The sequence below is a fragment of the Triturus cristatus genome, chromosome 5_2 (assembly GCF_964204655.1).
Source record: "Triturus cristatus chromosome 5_2, aTriCri1.1, whole genome shotgun sequence".
NCBI classification, from domain to species: Eukaryota; Metazoa; Chordata; class Amphibia; order Caudata; family Salamandridae; genus Triturus; species Triturus cristatus.
In genome coordinates, this window is record NC_140588.1 from 1,108,080,852 (window position 1) to 1,108,088,065 (window position 7,214).

The window sequence follows — 7,214 nt, forward strand, 5'->3', positions numbered from 1 at the left end:
TAAAACTGTTTACTCTTCCTTTTGAAAGAACAGGTCGTGGAAATGCAAATTGACATTTTGTGTATAATTTATCTTTACTCTTATACTTTCGTCGACAGTATTTTCCACACCGATGACTTTGGAAACGTAAAACTTGCTCTTTTAAATTTTTCTCTTCTGTGCTTTTAGGTATAGCACATGTTGCATATCCTTCGATGAAACTTAAAACAGCATCATCAGAACCTGTTCCAAATTTTGGAGCATCCTTGATCCACAACAGCATATGAATATGAGGAGCACCTCTGGCTTGGTACTCTTTTCTCCAAAAGAAATCCACAACTTCTCCAAGAGGTGGATTTTTTTTATTGCAGATGAAGGACATCATAGTCTCAAATCTATGATTGAAATATCTACAAACATTAACTGGATCCAATGAGCACAATTCTCCTGCTGTCTTGTATTGGATGTTTTCAATATTTGAATTTGCCTCTCGAAGAAAATCCAGAAGATCATCCCAAGCGTACTCAGCACAGCTTAGGGTAAGGAACCATGTAGGAGTTCCTAAATTCAGTAACATACATTTCAATTCTCCATGGCGTCGGTACCAATATTCATTCGTCCCACACTGACAAGCCATCAAATTGATCAATTGAGATTCCAAATGATCATCTCGCTGTTGCACTTTGTTCATAAATTCCTTTGCAGTCACATTACGTAGATGTACTCCAGTTTTCAAAATGTGATTTACTGCATAAGATAGTGCTGACAAGTCACTTTCAAATAAAAGATGGAACACATAAGGAATACTTTGACGAAATCTCGGATCTTCTGCATATAGTCTTGTAGTCCGATACTCAGAAGCAGGAATCTGTACTGGACGTTCATCATATCGTCCTCCTTCTCCTGTAGGAAACAGCTGGGGAAAACAACGAGCTTCCAAGCTCTCCTCCCATACACTCACGGCAGTTCCTTGTGCTTTCTTCATCTGAAACAGATCAATAGCGTTTCCCATAACTTCTTTAGAATGTAGAGGATGTATGCTGAAATGTTCATAAATTTCTTCTTCTTTTGACTTATCCACTTTTTCAAGTTGCCCAGTTGTTATTCCTGTGTCTTCTAGTATTTCTTTTTCATCTTCATCCATATAAATGGCTTCATACCATTTATTATTTTTTTTCAAATACAAATTTGCTCTTTGTACTTTTCGTACATCCACCAGCTCCTGCCAAATGTTCTTATTCTTTGTAGGTACACCATTAACCAGAATAACTAATGGTTCAGTTTCCAAAGTATCTGCATCAATTGTTTCCATATTTTTTTTTCAAATCTAATGGCAAATAGACAACTCTTCCTTTTAAACCTCTTTGTAAATCCGAAGGAGGTAATTTACCAGTTTTTGGCTCCATACGCACTATGGTCTGAAACGGATGGACACATTGATTGAGTATAGACTCATACGTATTTAAATCAGAAAGTTCTGGAGGAATATCAACCAATTCTAAATTATTATGTACAGCTCTAGCTGGCATTCTATTTTCTTCTAACATGTTATAACAGTATTTACAAATACGCTGATCTTCACCCAAATCAAAACAATTTTCCAGAAATATATATGTTGCAAAATCTTTCCACTTATAATTATCTTCATTTTAACTTTTTTTATATAGATCAACATTCCTTGTTTGATTTTTGTAATGGCTTCTCCGGCAACATATACAAGTAATATTTGGTCTTTCATTAGAGATGATAGCAAATTTTGTCATTTCATCATCAACATTTTTACCAACAGTGAGTTCTACATTCTCTTCCACATTTTCATCAATAACTGTGTCATTTTCTCCACTTTCTTGTTCTGGACCAAAGTAACAAAACTGAATTTCATCAGTAACCTTCACTACATCTGATACAGATCCACGGAACAGAGCATTATTCAACTCATTTAACTTTAGTGCTGGACTTTTAGCAAAATACAATATTCTCACAAAATTTCTCATTTCAGTATGATGAACAGCCAGCATCCTAAAATGGTGAAAAACACTTTGACACACTTTCCTAGATAGACAAGCCAGAGAATGTCCTTGCAAATAAGTACTCTCTCTCACTCTGCATGGATCTAGTCTTTGAAGCACCTTAATTTTCTGTTTAACACTCTTTTTACTATATTCTCTTAGAAAGTCACGTAATTTATCAATAGATTCCTGACGCACAGTACAAATACTACTACAATTCCAAGTGTACACTGGGGCTTTAGGACGTCTTCCCATAACCTCATCAGCCATCACTTGTTCCTCATTTCTTGGAACCATTTTCTCCTTTTCCATTACACAACCATCCTTAACTTCATAAGCTCTACCATTGGTGTAAACTGAATGCAACAAACTATTACTTTGAAGATATCTCTCTTCATTAAAAAATGGTTCAGTACTTGAACTATGTTTCCATTCTCCTAAGAACACTTTACAAAAGTTTTTTTTTTTTACTTTTCTTTTCCTTTTGCTTTGTGACTTCATTGCATTCACTAATTTATCTAATCTACGCATCCTGTTCAAAATTAAAATGAATAGTTTTTTTTTATTTCTAAAGCCTTCGTAACAATACTTTCAATACATTTCTTTTTCTTATAAAATTTTCTTTTTTTCTTATATTTTTTCACATCCTTCAGCAAATTTAACATCACTCTTCTCTGAAACATTTTTCGATGAATGTTTTTAAAATCTATTTTCCGTGTTAAGTCACTCTTCCTAACTTCTGAGTCTATATTAGCATTTTCTTTTTGCTGTCGACTCTGTTGTTGTTTTGTACTTGAGACACTGTTTGAATGTATCTTTCGATCATTTTTTTTTTTGAAGATATTTTTTAAAAATTCTTTAGTTTGCTTACCAGAAGACTTTTTCTGTTTTCCAACACGTGCTTCGCCTCCTATTTTTTTTTTATCAGTCGTCTTCAAATATAGTTGTTGTTTCTTTTCTTTTCTTTTTCTTGACTTTATAGGCATCTTTATATTTTTTCACTGTTGCTCACCAATACCTGCAAAAAACAAAAAAAAATACCTTTATGTAATTTAAATTCATTACATTTTTTTTTTAAACTTTTCAAATCCTATCACATGAGCTGATCCTTTCCTATGAGTCAAACTCTTACAAAATAGAAGAAACATGAATTAAATCTCTGACAACAATTCCTGTGTGCACACAGACTCATGGTCTGATTCTAGGCAGAAAGCGATATTTCCTTTGGCAATTTGAAAGCACATTTACTACTGGGGTAGAGCAAGTGATCATTACTGTAACAGCCTGACACATGTTCCTTCTAGTTTAGACAGGAAGAAAGGAGCACATGTCCTAACAGCTCCTTGAGACCATGACCATGTGTTAGAGGGTGACTGATTAGACTAGAGCAAAGGAAATGAGCCTTGGTGATTTTGAATCTGTTTGCGTTACACACTGCTATCTGAAACAGCACACAGAGCTGACTATTACGCATGGGAGTGTAGCAGAAGCTGATGCGTGTGTGCAAAGAGTGTGTTTCTGGAGACTGTGTATTGTCAGCTGCAAGAGAGATCTGCATGGAGACTCCCACAACTGCATGAAGAGTACAGACATGTGTGTAAGAGTACATGTGTGGTAAGGGTTAATTGGAGTTTTCAACATGTAGGAACCACCTCAGCCATTGCAAGAATTGATGCAAAATCTACCATGCTATTTTCAAATGTGTTTGGATTTGCCTCACATTTTTGAGATACTGATTTCTGCTGAGTGCTAACCAACACATTGGAAGAAAACAAGCTGGGCCTTTCCTGAATGTGCAAGTTTTACAGAACAACAGCAACACAAATTAAAACGCTGACAACAATTCCTGTATGCACACAGACTCATGGTCTGATTCTAGGCAGAAAGCGATATTTCCTTTGGCAATTTGAAAGCACATTTACTACTGGGGTAGAGCAAGTGATAATTACTGTAACAGCCTGACACATGTTCCTTCTAGTTTAGACAGGAAGAAAGGAGCAGATGTCCTAACAGCTCCTTGAGACCATGACTATGTGTTAGAGGGTGAGTGATTAGACTAGAGCAAAGGAAATGAGCCTTGGTGACGTTGAATCTGTTTGCATTACACACTGCTATCTGAAACACCACACAGAGCTGACTATTTCGCATGGGAGTGTAGCAGAAGCTGCTGCGTGTGTGCAAAGAGTGTGTTTCTGGAGACTGTGTATTGTCAGCTGCAAGAGAGATCTGTATGGAGACTCCCACAACTGCATGAAGAGTACAGACATGTGTGTACGAGTACATGTGTGGTAAGGGTTAATTGGAGTTTTCAACATGTAGGAACCACCTCAGCCATTGCAAGAATTGATGAAAAATCTACCATGCTATTTTCAAATGTGTTTGCATTTGCCTCACATTTTTGACATACTGATTTCTGCTGAGTGCTAACCCACACATTAGAAGAAACCAAGCTGGGCCTTTCCTGAATGTGCAAGTTTTACAGAAGAACAGCAACACAAATCAAAACGCTGACAACAATTCCTGTGTGCACACAGACTCATGGTCTGATTCTAGGCAGAAAGCGATATTTCCTTTGGCAATTTGAAAGCACATTTACTACTGGGGTAGAGCAAGTGATCAATACTGTAACAGCCTGACACATGTTCCTTCTAGTTTAGACAGGAAGAAAGGAGCACATGTCCTAACAGCTCCTTGAGACCATGACCATGTGTTAGAGGGTGACTGATTAGACTAGAGCAAAGGAAATGAGCCTTGGTGATTTTGAATCTGTTTGCGTTACACACTGCTATCTGAAACAGCACACAGAGCTGACTATTACGCATGGGAGTGTAGCAGAAGCTGCTGCGTGTGTGCAAAGAGTGTCTTTCTGGAGACTGTGTATTGTCAGCTGCAAGAGAGATCTGCATGGAGACTCCCACAACTGCATGAAGAGTACAGACATGTGTGTAAGAGTACATGTGTGGTAAGGGTTAATTGGAGTTTTCAACATGTAGGAACCACCTCAGCCATTGCAAGAATTGATGCAAAATCTACCATGCTATTTTCAAATGTGTTTGGATTTGCCTCACATTTTTGAGATACTGATTTCTGCTGAGTGCTAACCAACACATTGGAAGAAAACAAGCTGGGCCTTTCCTGAATGTGCAAGTTTTACAGAACAACAGCAACACAAATTAAAACGCTGACAACAATTCCTGTATGCACACAGACTCATGGTCTGATTCTAGGCAGAAAGCGATATTTCCTTTGGCAATTTGAAAGCACATTTACTACTGGGGTAGAGCAAGTGATAATTACTGTAACAGCCTGACACATGTTCCTTCTAGTTTAGACAGGAAGAAAGGAGCACATGTCCTAACAGCTCCTTGAGACCATGACCATGTGTTAGAGGGTGAGTGATTAGACTAGAGCAAAGGAAATGAGCCTTGGTGACGTTGAATCTGTTTGCATTACACACTGCTATCTGAAACACCACACAGAGCTGACTATTACGCATGGGAGTGTAGCAGAAGCTGCTGCGTGTGTGCAAAGAGTGTGTTTCTGGAGACTGTGTATTGTCAGCTGCAAGAGAGATCTGTATGGAGACTCCCACAACTGCATGAAGAGTACAGACATGTGTGTAAGAGTACATGTGTGGTAAGGGTTAATTGGAGTTTTCAACATGTAGGAACCACCTCAGCCATTGCAAGAATTGATGAAAAATATACCATGCTATTTTCAAATGTGTTTGCATTGGCCTCACATTTTTGAGATACTGATTTCTGCTGAGTGCTAACCAACACATTGGAAGAAAACAAGCTGGGCCTTTCCTGAATGTGCAAGTTTTACAGAACAACAGCAACACAAATTAAAACGCTCACAACAATTCCTGTGTGCACACAGACTCATGGTCTGATTCTAGGCAGAAAGCGATATTTCCTTTGGCAATTTGAAAGCACATTTACTACTGGGGTAGAGCAAGTGATCATTACTGTAACAGCCTGACACATGTTCCTTCTAGTTTAGACAGGCAGAAAGGAGCACATGTCCTAACAGCTCCTTGAGACCATGACCATGTGTTAGAGGGTGACTGATTAGACTAGAGCAAAGGAAATGAGCCTTGGTGACGTTGAATCTGTTTGCGTTACACACTGCTATCTGAAACAGCACACAGAGCTGACTATTACACATGGGAGTGTAGCAGAAGCTGCTGCGTGTGTGCAAAGAGTGTGTTTCTGGAGACTGTGTATTGTCAGCTGCAAGAGAGATCTGCATGGAGACTCCCACAACTGCATGAAGAATACAGACATGTGTGTAAGAGTACATGTGTGGTAAGGGTTAATTGGAGTTTTCAACAGGTAGGAACCACCTCAGCCATTGCAAGAATTGTTGAAAAATCTACCATGCTATTTTCAAATGTGTTTGCATTTGCCTCACATTTTTGAGATACTGATTTCTGCTGAGTGCTAACCAACACATTGGAAGAAAACAAGCTGGGCCTTTCCTGAATGTGCAAGTTTTACAGAACAACAGCAACACAAATTAAAACACTGACAACAATTCCTGTATGCACACAGACTCATGGTCTCATTCTAGGCAGAAAGCGATATTTCCTTTGGCAATTTGAAAGCACATTTACTACTGGGGTAGAGCAAGTGATAATTACTGTAACAGACTGACACATGTTCCTTCTAGTTTAGACAAGCACAAAGGAGCACATGTCCTAACAGCTCCTTGAGTCCATGACCATGTGTTAGAGGGTGACTGATTAGACTAGAGTGTTACAAAAAACAAGCTGCCCCTTTCCTGCGAGTGCAAGGGTAATAGAGCAAGACCAACCGGAATGAAATCTCTGTTTACATTTCCTGTGTGCTCACTGTCTCATGGTATGATTATAGGTAGAAAACAGTATTCCTGGGTGATACCAGTACACATTAACTTTTAATGAAGACATACTCCATAATATATAACATGTTCAAGCCACTTAAATATCTTCCTTAACATAAAATGTAAAACACAACTTTTAAAGTGGTAGGAAAATGTACCATACTATTTTCAAATGTGTTTGCATTTGCCTCTCATTGGTCAGTAAATGATTTCTGCTGAATGCTAACCATCACACTTTAAGATAACAAACTACCCCCTTTCTGCAAGTGCAAGGCTAACAGAACAAAAGCAACACAAATTAAATCTCTGTCAACAAATCCTGTGTGCAGACAGACTCATGATGTAATTCTAGTCACAAAA